Source organism: Macaca nemestrina, chromosome 5 (assembly GCF_043159975.1).
Source record: "Macaca nemestrina isolate mMacNem1 chromosome 5, mMacNem.hap1, whole genome shotgun sequence".
NCBI classification, from domain to species: Eukaryota; Metazoa; Chordata; class Mammalia; order Primates; family Cercopithecidae; genus Macaca; species Macaca nemestrina.
The window spans coordinates 118,099,815-118,115,911 of record NC_092129.1 but is presented as its reverse complement, the minus strand read 5'-3'; the positions used below and the strand labels follow the sequence as shown (position 1 = coordinate 118,115,911).

Genomic DNA, 16,097 nt, shown 5'->3' with positions numbered 1-16,097 from the left:
CTTTAGGACATTGGTCTGCACAAAAAGTTCTTGAGCAATACCCCACAAGCATAGGCAATCAAAGCAAACATAGACAAATGGATTATATCAAGTTAAAAAGCTTCTGCATAGGCACAAGAAGCAATCAACAAAGTGAAGAGACAACCCAAAGAATAAAAGAAAATAATTGCAAACTACCCATCTGACTAACCATGAACATGGCCAGAAACAGTTAAATTAGGTTTAGTGGAAAGAAAGGTTAACAGAGAGAAAAAGGAAGAAGCTGGGCTCGCAAAGATGCCCTTGTTATGTAGGTGAATTCTTCCTCAGAGGGAATAACCATAATTCTCTAAGAATTTCTAATAACCAGAATGTTCTAATGATCAGAATTCTATAAAAATCTAATAATTTGATCAAAAACTGGGCAACAATATGAATAGAAATTTCTCAGAAGACATACAAATGGCAAATAAGCACATGAAAAGGTGTTCAACATCACAGATCAGCAAATAAATCCAATCAAAACTATAATGAGATATCATGTCACCCCAGTTAAAATGGTTTATATCCAAAGGACAGTCAATAACAAATGCTGGTGAAGATGTGGAGAAAAGGAAATCCTCATATACTGTTGTTGAAAATGTAAACAAGTACAACCATGATGAAGGACAGTTTGGAACCTTCTCTAAAAACTAAAAATTGAGCGACTATAAGATACTGCAATCCCACTGTTGGGATTATAGCTATAACAAAGGAAATTATGATATCAAAGAGATATCTACACTCCTATGTTTGTTGCAGCACTATTCCCCATAGCTTAGGTTCAGAAGCCATCTAGATATCCATCAACAGATGAATGAATAAAAAAATGCAATACATATACTCAGTGGAGTACTATTCAGCTATAAAAAATAATGAGATCCAGTCATTTTTGACAAAATGGATAAAGAGAAGATCATTATGTTAAGTAAAATAAACCAGGCACAGAAAGACAAACATGGCATGTTCTCACTTGTTTGTGGGATCTAAAAATCAAAACAATTGAACTCATTGGCATAGAAAGTAGAAAGATGGTTACTAGTGGCTTAGAGTGTAGTGGGAGAATGGCGGGGGAAGCTAAGGATGATTAATAAGTACAAAAATAGTTAGAAACAATGAATAAGACCTACTATTTGAAAGCAAAATAAAATGACTACAGTCAATAATAATTGTATGTTGTAAAATAACTTAAAGAGTGTAATTGGATTGCTTTTAACTAAAAAAAGAAATGTTTGAGGTGATAGTTCATTCTCCATGAGGTGCTTATTTCACATTGCATGTTTCTATCAAAACATCTCATGTAGCACACAAATATACATATATCTACTATGCACCCATAAAAATAAATAAATAAATAAATAAAATTAAAATGTAAAAATAAAAGATGGTTTATAGTCAGTTGTATGGCTTGAACAGATGATCTTAAATGAAGGTTTCTGATAACACTAAAGATTATATCATTAAAATCGAGATAAAAACATCCAGGACTGTCATGGACAGCTGATGTGTTTATGAGGATTGTGGACTAATGAAAGATTTGAAGCAAAACAGGAGTTAATTACATGGACTGAACTAATAGAACACTATGTAAGCCAAAAGTAGCTGAGACACGTCTCCATCAGTTTAGAAGTTGATTTTGCCAAGGTTAAAGACATGTCCAGGAGAGAGGTCTGTGATTCTCTTCAAAGATGATTTTGAGGGCTTCAATATTTAAAGGGGAAAGTAGGCTGGAGAGGAAAGAAGGAGAGTATGGCCACATTGCAGATGCTCCTTAGAGTTCTATAGCTGATTATAAACTACCCAATGAAAGGATAAAAGTAACACAAAAATTGTGGATGACAACAGTCTAGAAACAGTCATGGTTAATGACACCATTGCTTTGGTTACTTTCGTAACATACAATATTACATACTAATTATGATTACTACTGATAACATATACTAAGACATCAGAATCAGAAATCTCATGCAACTTTGGAACACATACTAATGGCATATTTACAGAATATAATCTGAAGAAATTAAGCAACATTTTATATTTGACAAAATCATATTCCTGTATGATTTTATAATATGAAATAGGCTCAATATGTCTCTTTTGGACTTCAGGGAACCTAATATATATTAAAAAACTAATGAGGTCAAAATAACTGAATTTACAACTTGATTTGGGAAATGCTGTCAAATATAAAAAGTTTAAAACACTTGACACTACAAAATAGGATCACAGGTTATTGTAAAAAAAAAAAAAAAAAAAAAGAAAGAAAAAAAAAGTCATTCATTTAGCCAAAGTGACAACACATAGATTTCAAAAAAAGGCAAAAACCTTTATTCTTTGATAGGAGTCTTAATTTCCTAAAATATAAGCCCTAATAAACACAGCACAAGAACAATTAAATCTGTCTCCCAAACCTTATAAACAATCTGTTAAATTTTAAGTTATGTAAACCTTTTTATGACCTTTTATAATTATTTATTAACAAGTGGGTTAATGCTCCAAGAAAATCTTGTCAATTTGACACAGGGACCCAGATGCTCGTCTTGCATCAGTGTGCCTTTGATGTTAATGTTTAATTTATGGAGAAACTCTGACCTAATTTTATCTCTCAAGATCAGCCCTTAAAATCTCACATACCCACCTCTTCTGCAATTGTCCCTGTCCCTAGAGGAGTTGAATATTTTTAATTTCTGGCCTCCTGTCTCATGAGTACAGTTTATTTTGATTGTCATCTTCTCCTGGATATAGAGGTGAGTCTTTAAATACAGTCAGTGCTTAAGATTTAGTAGGACTTGTCCTTTTTAGACCCAGGAGTCAAAGTCCTGTAACTAGTCAGCACAGGTACAAGAAAGTTACGTGGATGTAATAACATTAATTTTAGAAAAATTTTTATCTTAGTTTTCCTAAGTAAACAAAAACTTATTAACAATGGCATAGAAATTATTTTGATAAAACATAAAATCTGTTTGTTAGACCAGTTATCAAAAGTCAAAAAAAAAAAATCCTGCAGTGTAATTGCTTTTCTCTATTGGCAATCAATTTAGATAACCTGCAGATGAAAGCTAATGAAAATGTTACTTGTATTAGTTAGGTATAGAAAGATTGTGTCCTAGATTACAAGTAAAAGTTTTCAGTTTTATAGAATGAACTAAATTCATGATCACAGAATTTTATATAAGAAGAAAACATTTCCTTTAGACCTTTAGGATAAAACATTTTCAGTATGAGGCCACAACAACAGTTAGAAGCTGAGAAAAAAAATATATAGGAACTGACCAAAAATTTGAAAGAGAACTATTATCTCGGGACATCTCAAAAGGGAGAGAAAGCTGAAAACAATGAGATGCAATAAAAAGTTGAACTTTTGGATTAAAAAAATAAGAATCTCTTTTACACTTATTAAAGGTAAATCAATATCTTAAGAAAATTTTATTGTCCTTACCAATTCATTAGTGTATTGGTGTAATTTTAATGTCAAAGCCCAATCTCTAAACTATTATAAATAATTTTCTTACATTATAGCCAACTAGATTACATAGTCTTTTTCCCCCATGAATCCTCTACTTACAAACCTCATTACAACATAAATCTTTCAAAACATGCTTGAATTGCCAATTTTATCGTGAATCCCCCTGTTTTCTAAATAATTAGTAATTTTATTTTAGAACAAAATTTGCCATGCAAGATTCTTCCTTATATGAAATTATTTTTCTTTTAAAAATTCTTACCCCCAAATACTTCATTATATTTCCGACTTTTTTTTTTACATCTCTCTTATTTACTGGTTCCATTTATACTGTTCTATAAATGACCTTCAAAGGACCTTCAAGTAAGATAAACTTTTTTTTCTTTTCTTTTTTTTTTTTTTTTTTTAAATTGAGACAGAGTATTACCCAGTCACCCAGGCTGGAGTACAGTGACACCATCTCGGCTCTCTGCAACCTCTGCCTCCCAAGTTTGAGGGATACTCCTGCCTCAGCCTCTCTCGTAGCTGGGACTACAGGTGTAAGCAACTATGACCAACTAACTTTTCTATTTTTTAGTAGAGATGGGTTTTCACCATGTTGACCCGGCTGGTCTCAATATCCTGAGCTCAGGTGATTTGCCCGCCTCAGCCTCCCAAAGTGCTGGGATTACAGGCATGAGCCACCATACCTGGCCATTTTTTCTTTAAATAAGAACACAATTTTTTAAAAAATATTTTTTTATATAAATTGTTAAAAAATTGGAAATTACTTAGATATTTAATAAGTACCTATTATTTAATATCTCTTTAGATTCTAAATTGTATGTTTATTCAGAACTTATTTCATTGCATTTGCCTGATTTTTTTAATAGCTTATCTAGAGCACCTATGAAAACTATGATAGTAATTACTTAAATTTGCTTGCCTCTTATCCACTTTTATAGCCTGTGAATGTCAGGTGTTTTATTTTTTGCCAGTAACTCAGAATTTAGCTGTTTTCATTAAATCAACAATATTGGATGCCTTATTTATAAAAAAATAAATAAACAAGGATAATTATCTTTTGGGCTGCAATTATAGATTTATAATCCCCATGCCAAATTTTGACACTTTATAATATTTAGCAGAGATAAATATACAACTACTTGACCAATATATCTAAAAATAATGTATGTAGCAATTCTGAAGACATTTCTAATTTTATTTATCCAAAAATTATAAAACCAACTTGTTTATTAAAGATTTACTTAAGTCATGTGAATTTGAAAAAGCATCATGCCCTAAAGTCTCTATATTTTCTGAAAAAATATTTAAGTGCTTTTTCTTTAAGCCAAATAATTACAGCTTTTCAATGTATTTTTGGCAGTAAGACATACATAAAACACATAAACATGTAGATATTTTAGACAGAAGGTAAAAGTAAATCTCACACATTCATAAGTCCTCCCATTTTTTCTCCTATTTTAGACTCAATTTCTTGATAACCTGTTTCATTATTCTGGGAAATTGTCAGCTAGATAGCCCCCAAATTTGCACACTAATGGAACAACTGTTATGTGAAATTCAGATAGCTAAATATACATCTCAAAGTATGAAGAGAAATTATGGTACGTTGGAGGGAGATTAAAAATGGATGCCACGTCAAACATAAAATTAGACAAATCTACCACAGGATTTTATGTAAAGACCAATTTCATTCATAATGGTAGGCTTTAATTTAGTTTCTATTTTTAATTGGACCTCTAAGCTGTGGGAAAAGCCCACACCGATTCCTAGATCTCCAAAAAGAGATACCATAGAACCTAGGCCACATAGTGCACTTTGTTATAGAAATAGTTATCTAAGTATCTATTTCATGACCTTTATTATATTGAACACCCAAGAGCAGCCACTGTTGTAATAACTATTTCAGTCAAACAATCAGGCATTATAGTACAAAAATAAGAAGTTTAAATCTGAGAGAAACTTGTCCATTTATACTTTTGGGGTTCCAGAATGGAAAGTAGACTTCTCTCCAAAAAGGAGTCCATTGTCTTCTCTGTTTTCTTTAAGGAATCCCAGGCTAATATAAATTATTTTAGACCACTTATGCAGCAGAGAATGGCAAGAGGAAGGAGAGACAGACAAAGTAAATGGAGAGAAGAGAATTCATTCAGTCAACAGGAAAAATAATAATAATTAAAAAACAAGATCCTAAAAAAGAAAAAAAGTGGCTTGGTGTGGTAATTCACACCTTTAATTCCAGCATTTGGGGAGGTCGTGGATCACCTTAAGTCAAGAGTTTAAAATCAGCCTGACCAACAGAGAGAAACCCCATCTCTACTAAAAATGCAAAATTAGCCAAGTATGGTGGTACATGCCTCTAATCCCAGCTACTCAGGAGGCTGAGGTGGGAGAATCACTTGAATTCGGGGAGTTGAGTTTGCAGTGAGCCAAGATTGTTCCATTGAACTCCAGCCTGAGCAACAAGAGCGAAACTCCATCTTGAAAAAAAAAAAAAAGATAAAGACCTTTTTAAACACACACACACACACACACACACACACACACACACACACACCCCTAGAATATAAGCTTTTACTTAAGCTGACTTTTACCATATACCTCTTAAAAAATATCCTTTTAAATCTGTTATTATATTTTAGCAGTGACAAACCGTTGATATTTCAAAAGTAACACAAATATCAAACCAGAAATAACTCAATTTAGGAACCAAACCCAGGCTGTCTTGGTTTAAAAAAAGGGGCAGAATCTTAGCTACTAAAATACAGCATAGGGTAAACTCTATTGCTCTTTCAGTTTGGCTTCACTAGGAAAAAGTGGTGGTGTTGAGTAAATAAAGCCCCTCTGGTTGTCAAAATCCTTTTCTCTCCATTTTTCCCTTTTTGCTGGACATTGTTTCCTATTTTGCCATTTACTTTCCTTTTTTTTTTTTTTTTTTTTTTTTTTCCTTTCTTTCAGCTGGGAGAATCTAGTCAATTCAGAGGACTTGTTCCTCATTATTTGGACCTTTTTTCAGATTTAATCAAGTCAGCTAGAGTTGTTCAAACCCAATTTGAAAAAAGACTGAAACAACAACAAAAACAAACAAAGAAAATACAATTAAGAAAAAAAAAACTTACAATTTATACCATTACTGACAGCTCTAATTATAAGGGGAAATTAAGACCAGTTGGTTTTTAATCTTTAAGTTTAGTCATTAAAGATAATTTCCAGAACAATCCTTAATTCAGCTACTTACCTAGGAATGGGCCCAGGCTGTAGACAGCACTCTACCATCTTAGAAACAGGAAAAAACTCAAACTCATCTTCCATGTTGGAAGTTAGCTGAAACTCCAAAATGAGGTTGCCTGTTCTCCATCATCATGGAAGCAGGAAAACTTTCCTTTCTTGATGGAATCAAGTAAAACTTTAGAAAAGGAGTTGTATAGCAAAATAAATCATAGATCTCAAAGAAACCTGAGGGACACAGGATTCTCTAGACAGGAGAGCTCCCAGACCTCAGCAAATTTTCCAATTGGTTTGATCAATAAAAATAGCCTAGGATGATACCAAGAACCAATAGAAGATCTGTCAAAGGTCAGTATCACCTCGCCCAGGGTCTCTTCTGTTCATTGCCAATTTGTAAACCAAAAAGTATCTGAGACAGGTCTCAGTCAATTTAGAAGTTGATTTTGCCAAGGTTAAACAGACACCCAAGAGAGAGATCTGTGCCTTTCTCCAAAGATGATTTTGAGGGCTTCAGTATTTAAATGGGAAAAGTAGGTTGGAGGGGACTGAGGGAGGTTATGGTTACATTACTAAATCCACATGTTGCAAGGGAAAGGGAGCAGGGAGGGGAATGGTCAATTTTGTATTGTCTCACACTCAGTACATCAGCACTTCTCACAAGATGAGGTGAACATGGAGTAGCTATGTGTGGAGATATTTATTCTTTTTTCTGTAGCTATCTGCTTAGGAACGGAATGAAAGGCAGTTGCTTCCATGACTGTTTTCAGCTTAATTTTTTCCTTTTGGCTTAATGAATTGGTGTCTCAAATTTTATTTTCTTTTTACAAATACAATAATCTTATTATGACTTTTGTTTAAAACATTGCTATTCTTTTTGCTTTGTTTTTTAGAATCAAGAAAACTATCTTTTTCTTTTAAGCTATTTATAACTGTTAACAATTGAGTAAAGTATACTCTTGCGAGCAATTTTCAAGCATATTTCTTTCTTTCTGATTTCTCCAAAATTTGGAAACTATTTGTAAGTATTCTTGACTCATAGCAATATAGTTATTTGCGTAAGTTCAATAAGAATCTTTCTTATATTGTAATGTAAAAAAAAAAAAAAAAAAAAAAAGAGATACTGGTTATTTTACCAAGGCTCTGACTAGAATGACGTACTTCAGATAAATCCAAATACATGAAGAATTGAGGTTGACATATAGAGCCAGTAAAAGCTCCCTGGTAAAACTGAACTTATATCTTGCTTTTTATGGGGTTTTTGATCAGTGGTAAGTAAAGAATGGCACTTTCTGACAAGCCTAGGAACCACAAATTGCCTTGTGATGTCAAGACGAAAGGAATTCACCTAATTCATACCATTAACTGCCATCACAAATAAATCTTTGTTTAGGCTTAACTCTTTTAAAAGATATATTTTGAGATTCCTTATGAAAATACATGTTCCAGCCACATCAATTTTTTAAAGGATATGGCAAATAATTGTTTTTGTTGCACTTTATGCAAATAATCAGTCCACGTATAAAAGACTAGACTTTATTTGGCAAATAAATTGGTCTTAGTATGATTTTATCTTTAGTATAATTGAAGTATTGGAGACAGAAAGATTATGTTTCAAAAGATATTATAATATACCTATTGTTAGACTCTAACCTTGTCCATTGTTTTCTGTTTTTTCATTGTTTTCTTGGACTGAATGCTGAATTTGAACTGTATCCTGAATATTTTTCCGGCTATAAGTCCCAAACTAACATTTCAATTTTTCTTATTTGACATCAGTGGAAATAAAACTGTGGTATTCTTAAAGCCATGCTAGGCAATTTAAATCTGGGGAGAAAACCTAGCAGTTTATGTATCAAAACGATCTTTGTGCCTGCCTGCTAAGGTATGAAGTTCTCAGAAAGTTCACCTGAACACCTGAGTTGAACATCAATCCAGAAGAATCTGTCAAATTGCCACTGCAATCTGAGGATGACTCAGAGATTCTAGAAAAGCTAGTCTATATACTAACTACTCCAGATGTTAACCTTTGTGTTTTTTTTTTTTTTTCTGTTTCTATAGAAATGCCTCTTTATTAGAGATCTGATTTCTTACATCATATATAGAGGCTTAGCCCATCTGCAATGCCACATTCTGGAATGGGTTGTAGTTGTTTAAATGAAATAATTTATTCTCAATTCTAAGAGACTGACTAAAGAAGATACGGGACAATATGTTTAAATTTGCTCTTTTTCTATCTTAATTTGTCTTTCTAACTCTTTATCACTAACAACCACTAACCCAAATTTCTCTAAAGCTAACAGCTTGGGTTTTAATATGTGAAACTTGCTTTAAGTTTCAGAGTGGGATTGAAGGAAATTAAAATATTTTACCCAAATATATTTCTCTGACGTATTTTGAAATGGCTGACACTTGGCCATTCTGACAAAAGTAGCCTTGCAAAGCTGTCTTAAGTAGAAAAAAATTGCATCTGTAGAGAATGTCCATTAATGCAGAAATGCCCTCTTCCCCTTTCTATTCCTTTCCCCAAATCCAGGAGAGATTGAGTGTCTGATACCTTTTAAAGTCTGAAAAGAAACTTTATCATCTATTCTTTCTGAGGGAGGCTTCATCTACGTAACAAGGCCACCTGACTTGCCCAGCTTCTTCCTTTCTCTCTCCTAAATTTTCTTGCCACTAAACTTGATTTACCTGTTTCTGGCCATGTTCTGAGCCTGCATACTTTATTGGCCTCAGGATGACATAAGTTTCTGTAAGTTACTGAGAAATTGAGTCTTAATTCTGAACACTCCTGTGTATACATTTTAAATAAATTTGTATGCCTTTTCTCCTATTAATCAGCTGCTCAGAAGGCTGAGGCAGAAGAATTGCTTGAACCCAGAAGGCAGAGGTTGCAGTTAGTCAAGATTGTGTCATTGCATTCCAGTTTGGTAGACAGAGCAAGATTCCGTCTCAGGAGAAAAAAAAGAAAAAAATATATACATATATATGTATACACACATACACACACACACACGTATATTAGTTAAAATATACAATGGGGTTGCCAGGAAGGTTAAATTTTATATAAATAAGTATATAATCATATATCTATAATTTGATATAAAAATAAAATAAAGACCTAAATATTTTTATGACAAAATTTGTTTTGTTCCAGAAATCCCGCAGATTTTTATTTTCCACCACAATTTTCATGATTACCATTCTTCTACTTAAACAAAGATAAGCATATCTCTAATTTATCTTGAGTCTTATTATGATAGATTGCCCAGATGTAAAAAGAAAAATTTCAAGTGGACAGATTAAAAGAATTTCAAAATCTAAAAACTAAAACATATGTAGGTGTTAGACCACCTTTAGTCAAGGTTTCAGATACATGCAGTAAGACACTATGTTCTTCCATGTCCAATGCATGGTCCTGCTCAGGGAAATGTTTGGCATCACAACTAGTTTGTGTGAGAAAATATTTTGAATTATAAATTTAGGTTTAATATAAGGTATGATTGGCAGAAATAATAAGAAATTTGATTCAAGGGCTTATATTCAAATTTTTTTTAGACAACATTTCATGAAAAGAAAGCAAAGAATGTCAATAAGATGCATTTAAGAGTGAGTGCATTCCATTCAAATAGCAAATTCATGGCAAGACTCCTATGATGCCTTATTATGTTTACTTATGTATTTTTCTTATAATTTAGGGATCAGATAATTTTTTTCATAGGAAGTCTTATATTAACATGTTATAGGCAACAAAATAAGTTCAGACTTTCTCCTCATTAAAAAAACAATTCTAATTTGACTGACTGGTTTGAAAATGAGTACTGCCTTCAACAATTAGTCTATACTGTGAATATGTTTTGTTGAAAAGCTGAATCTAGAGTTCCAATGATTAACAGAAATACATTTAAGTCATGGTATATATTAAACATATTTTATAAAAACATTTTATTTGTAAAAGGGAAAGGGTATAATTACAATATTTCAATTAAATTTTGTTACTGTATTTTAAGCATATCAAGTTTAAAATGTTTTTACCTCAAAATAATAGGGGCCATTTATGACAAACCCACAGCCAAAATTACACTGAATGTGAAAAAGCTGGAGGCATTCCCCTTGAAAACCAGCATAAGACAAGGATGCCATCTCTCACCACTCTTATTCAACATAGTATTGGAAGTTCTGTCCAGGGCAATCAGGCAAGAGAAAGAAATAAAGGGTATTCAAATAGGAAAAGAAGAAATAAAACTGTCTCTCTTTGCAGATGAGATGATCCTATATCTAGAAAGCCACATTGTCTCAGCCCCAAATCTCCTTAAGGTGATAAACAAATTCATCAAGGTCTCAGGATACAAAAGCAATATGCAAAAAATCACAGGCATTCTTATGCACCAGCATAGACATGCAGAGAGCCAAATCATGAATTAACTCTCATTCACAATTGCTACAAAGAGAATAAAATACCTAGAACTACAGCTAACAAGAAAGTGCGGACCTCTTCAAGGGCAACTACAAACCACTGCTCAAGGAAATCAGAGAGGACACAAACAAATGGAAAAACATTTCACACTCATAGATAGGAAAAATCATATTGTGAAAATGGCCATACTGCCCAAAGTAATTTACAGATTCAATGATATTCCCATTAAACTAACATTGACATTCTTCACAGCAATAGAAATAAAAAAATAAATAAATTCATATGGAACACAAAAAGAGATGTATAGCCAAGACAATCCTAAGTAAAAACAACAAAGCTGGAGACATTATGCTAGTCAACTTCAAACTATAATGCAAGACTATAGTAAACAAAACTGCATGGTACTGGTACAAAAACAGACACATAGAACAATAGAACAGAATAGAGATCTCAGAAATTAAGACTACACATCTACAACCATCTGATCTTTGACAAACCTGACAAAAACAAGCAATAGGGAAAGGATTCCCTATTTAATAAATGGTTCTGGGAAAACTGGCTAACCATAAGCAGAAAATTGAAACTGGACCCCTTCCTTACACCTTATACAAAAATTAACTTAGAATGTATTAAAGATGGAAATGTAAAACGCAAAACTATAAGAACCCTAGAAGAAAATCTAGGCAATACCATTCAAGATATAGGCACAGGAAAATATTTAATAATAAAAAAGTCAAAAGCAATTTCAACAAAAGCAAGATGAACATATGGAAAACTAAAGAGGTTCTGCACAGCAAAAGTATCACGCACATCTGTGTGAAGAGCCATTTTCACTTTTGTGATTCTTCACTTGCTTCAGGACATCTGGATGGATACTGCATGTCACAGGGGATATGATGGCTTAGCTTGGGCTCAGAGGCCTGACATTCCTGTCCTCTTATATTAATAAGAAAAATAACATAAAATAGTGTTGAAGTGTTGGGGCAGTGAAAATTTTGGTGGAGGTGGTATGGAGAGATAATGAGCAATATTTCTCAAGGCTGCTTTGAACAGGATTAGGGGCAGCATGGGAAACTAGAATAGGAGAGATTAAACTGAAGGAAGATTTTGTGGTAAAAGGTGATATTGTGGAGTTATTAGACAGAGCATTTGTCATATTGAATGATTGGTGATGGTCTGGATGCAGTTTTGTGTGAATTGTAACACTAAACAGAAGACACAAGTTCTGAATAAGAGAAGGAGAAAAACAGGCATTAAAGGACTAAGAATTGAGAGGACCCAGGACATCTAATTAGAGAGTGTCCAAGGGGGTTCAGCATAATTACTTGCTTGGTTGGCAAGATTTTAGGCTCTATCCTTGAGTTTTTTTTTGTTTGTTTGCTTGTTTGTTTGTTTTTTTTATGTTGTCATATACCAGGCCAGGTAGATTTAGGTGAAAACACTTTTCATTTAAAAATATACAGAGTCCCCTCTTTTTAGCAGTGAGTAAGTTAAGGCTTTGAGTTTTTTTATGCTGTTATACACCAGGTCAGATTGATTTAGGTAAAAACAACACTCTTTATTTAAAAATATGCAGAGTCCTCTTTTTTTTAGCAGTAAGTAGAGGCCTTGGCAATTTTGGAGGAAAGAGAAATGCAAAGTCAGCAATTGTTTGTTAAAGAAGGATTAGAAACAGCAAGGAGAGAGTGGGAGAGATTGATAGTGTGGTGGAGATAGCTGGGGAGAGGTAGAGGGTGGTATAAGAACAGGAACAAGAACAAGAGTGAGTATAAAAGTAAAGAATGGGACTGCATCAGGGTAAAAGTACTAGAGTGTATCCTGTCAGCAAAGATTATACACTTTAAGAGAGACTTAGGGTGTCAGTTTGAGGTAAAACCAGGAGATGTCAGTTATGATGGTTTGAAGGAAAAGTGTAAACCGGCAGTATAAACAAGGGTAGGACATTTACGAGTAGTTGAGAATGGTGAATAGGAGTATGACTAGACAGAAGATAGTAGGGATGACAAGATTTTGGGGTGCAGTCCAAGTTGGGCTGGTGTCTGAAATGAGACTGGGGCCTAATAAAAAGGAGCATCCATACAGGAGTTCAAATGGGCTGTACCCTGTAGCATCCTGAGGACAAGCTCTAATTCTGAGAAGGGCAAGAGGTAAACGTACTGTCCAGTCATTTTTAAGTTGGAGGCTGAGTTTGGTGAGGTGTGTCTTTAAAAGACCATTAGTCCATTCTACCTTTCCTGAAAACTGAGGACAATAAAGGGTATGAAGTTTCCACTGAATACTGAGAGCCTGAGAAACTGCTTGGGTGATTTGACTGGTAAAGGTCGGTCCATTATTGGACTGTATGGAGATGGGAAGGCCAAACTGAGGAATTATGTCTGACAGAAGGGAAGAAATAACTGTGGTGGCCTTCTTACATCCTGTGGGAAAGGCCTCTACCTATTCAGTGAAAGTGTCTACCCAGACTAAGAGGTGTTTTACTTTCCTGACTCAGGGCATGTGAGTAAAGTCAATTCACCAGTCTTGGGCAAGGACAAATCTCCAAGCTTGATGAGTAGGGAAGGGAGGAGCCTGAGAAATTCCTGAGTAGTAGAATAGCAGATGGAACACTGAGAAGTGATTTTTTTAGGATAGACTTTTACGACGGAGAGGAAAAGAGAGGTTTTAAGAGGAGGGCTAGCAGCTTGTAACTTACATGGAAGAGGTTATGAAATGACAATAGAATAGAATGGGCCTGCGAGGCTAGAAGGAGATATTTTCTTAGTCCAAGAACTATTTGCCTTGTGTGGGAAGAGATTGATAGGTGGAAGTTTCAGTGGGGGAGTAGGTAGGAGTGACCAATGAGGAAAAAAACTGGCCATGAGAGACAGAAGTTGGAACCCTAGTTGCTTTTTTAACTACCTTACCAGCTCAGGGTTACCCTGAGCAATGGGATCTGAGGCCTTTTGATGGTCCTTGTAGTGAATGACTCCAGCTTCCATTGGAAGTAAAGCAGCCTTGAAAAGAGGCATTAATGATGGAGGGCAATTATGTAGTGAGGAAACCTTTTTCAGCCCACATAACAGCATGGTGGTGCAGGATATGGAAGACATATTTAGAGTCAGTATAAATATTGATGTGTAGTCCCTTTAAAGAGTGAGGGCTTGAGTTAAGGCAATAAGTATGGCTTGCTGAGAGGTAGTGGAGGGGGGCAGAAAGTATATGTGTCGATGTTAGAGAGAAAATAGATTTTGGAAGTTATGAGAACTGTAGAGAGTGAGTTGAGCATAGTTTGTGATTTTGAGGGCCTCTAAATGTGTTAGAGCAGCAGCAGCTGTCACATGCAGACACGAGGGCTAGACTAAAACAGTAAGGTCAAGTTGTTTGGACAGAAAGGCTACAGGGCACAGTCCCAGCTCTTGTGTTAGAATTCTGACCGCACAGCCCTGTACTTTGGCTGTATGTAATGAAAAGTGTTGGGATGAGTTAGGGAGAGTTAGTGTGGGAGCAACTTCTAGGGCTAGTTTTAAGGAATGGAAAGGAGTGGTGAAAGGATTTAGGATTTATGGGATTAGGTAGGTTTGCATTTGTGGGTTTATAAAATGTTTTAGTCAGGACAGTAAAACTAGGTATCCAAAGGCGGAAGTATCTAACCATGCCTAGGAAGGAAAGGAGTTGTTGTTTTGTAGAAGGGGTTGGGGTTTTGGAGATTAGCCAGACACAATTAGTAGGGAGAGCAAGTGTGTTTCTATGAAGAATTATGCCAAGATAGGTAATGGGTGAGGAAGAAATTTGGGCTTGACTGAAGTAATGTGGGCTGTCTGTGAAGCCTTGTGGCAGTACAGCCCAGGTAATTTGCTGAGCCTGATGGGAGTCAGGGTCAGTCCAAGTGAAAGCAAAATGAGGTTGGGATGAAAAATGCAAAGGAATAGTAAAGAAAGCATGTTTGAGATCCAGAACAGAATAATGGGTTATGGAGGGGGTGTGGAGGGAGGTATTGAGGATAGGAGAGTATATGGGTTTGGCACCACGGGGTGAATATGCAAAACAATCTGGTTGATAAGGCGTAGATCCTGAACTAACTTGAAAGACTTGTCCAGTTTTTGGACAGGTAAAATGGGGAATTGTAGAGAGTGTATAGACCTTAAAAGGCCATGCTGTAACAGGAGAGTGATAACAGGCTTTAATTCTTTTAAAGTGTGCTGTGGGATGGGATACTGGCATTGAGTGGAGTAAGGGTGATTAGGTTTTAATGGGATGATAAGGGGTGCATGATTAGTCATCAAGGGGGAGTAGAGGTGTCCCATACTTGTGGATTAAGGTAGGGAGATACAAGGGGAGGATGTGAAGGAGGCTTTGAACTAGGGAAAAGGGGAGCAATGAGGTGTGACTGTAGCCTAGGAATAGTCAGGGAAGCAGATAATTTAGTTAAAATGTCTTGGCCTAATAAGGGAACTGGGAAGGTGGGGATAACTAAAAACAAGTGCATAAAAGAATATTGTCAACGTTGGCACCAGAGTTGGGGAGTTTTAAGAGGTTTAGAAGCCTGGCTGTCAATACCCACAACAGTTATGGAGTCAAGGGAAACAGGCCCTTGAAAAGAAGGTAATGTGGAGTGGGTAGCCTCCATATTGATATAGAAGGGGACAGACTTACCCTCCACTGTAGGAGTTACTGGAAGTGTCTGTGATGGTCCAGGAGGCTACGGAGGTGATTGGGCAGATTCAGTCTTCAGCCACTAAGCCAAGAAGATCTGGGATGGAGTCAGTAAGAGCACTGGGCCAGTTGGACAGTCCAATTTCCAGTGGGGTCCTGCACAGATGGGGCACAGCTTAGGAGGATTCCTAGGCTGCAGGCATTCCTTGGCCCCAGTGGCCAGATTTCCAGCACTTGAAGCAAAATCCTGGTGGAGAAGGTCCTGAAGGAATTCCTCACCTCTGTGGCTTAGGCGTTTTGAAGTTCTTGTGTGCTGGAGATGTGGCTGGGGTTTCTCTC

General features: G+C 35.3%; 1 long non-coding RNA gene across 3 annotated transcripts in view; it reads left to right on the top strand.

The window, feature by feature from the left end:
* Positions 1-2,647: 2,647 nt before the first annotated feature.
* Positions 2,648-16,097, top strand: part of LOC105479498 (uncharacterized) — a 143,677-nt gene continuing 130,227 nt past the window's right edge. For all 3 annotated transcript variants that reach the window (XR_985938.2, XR_011623634.1, XR_985937.2), the window contains exon 1: positions 2,648-2,765. This is a non-coding gene — a long non-coding RNA (uncharacterized lncRNA). The remainder of the gene's footprint in view (positions 2,766-16,097) is intronic.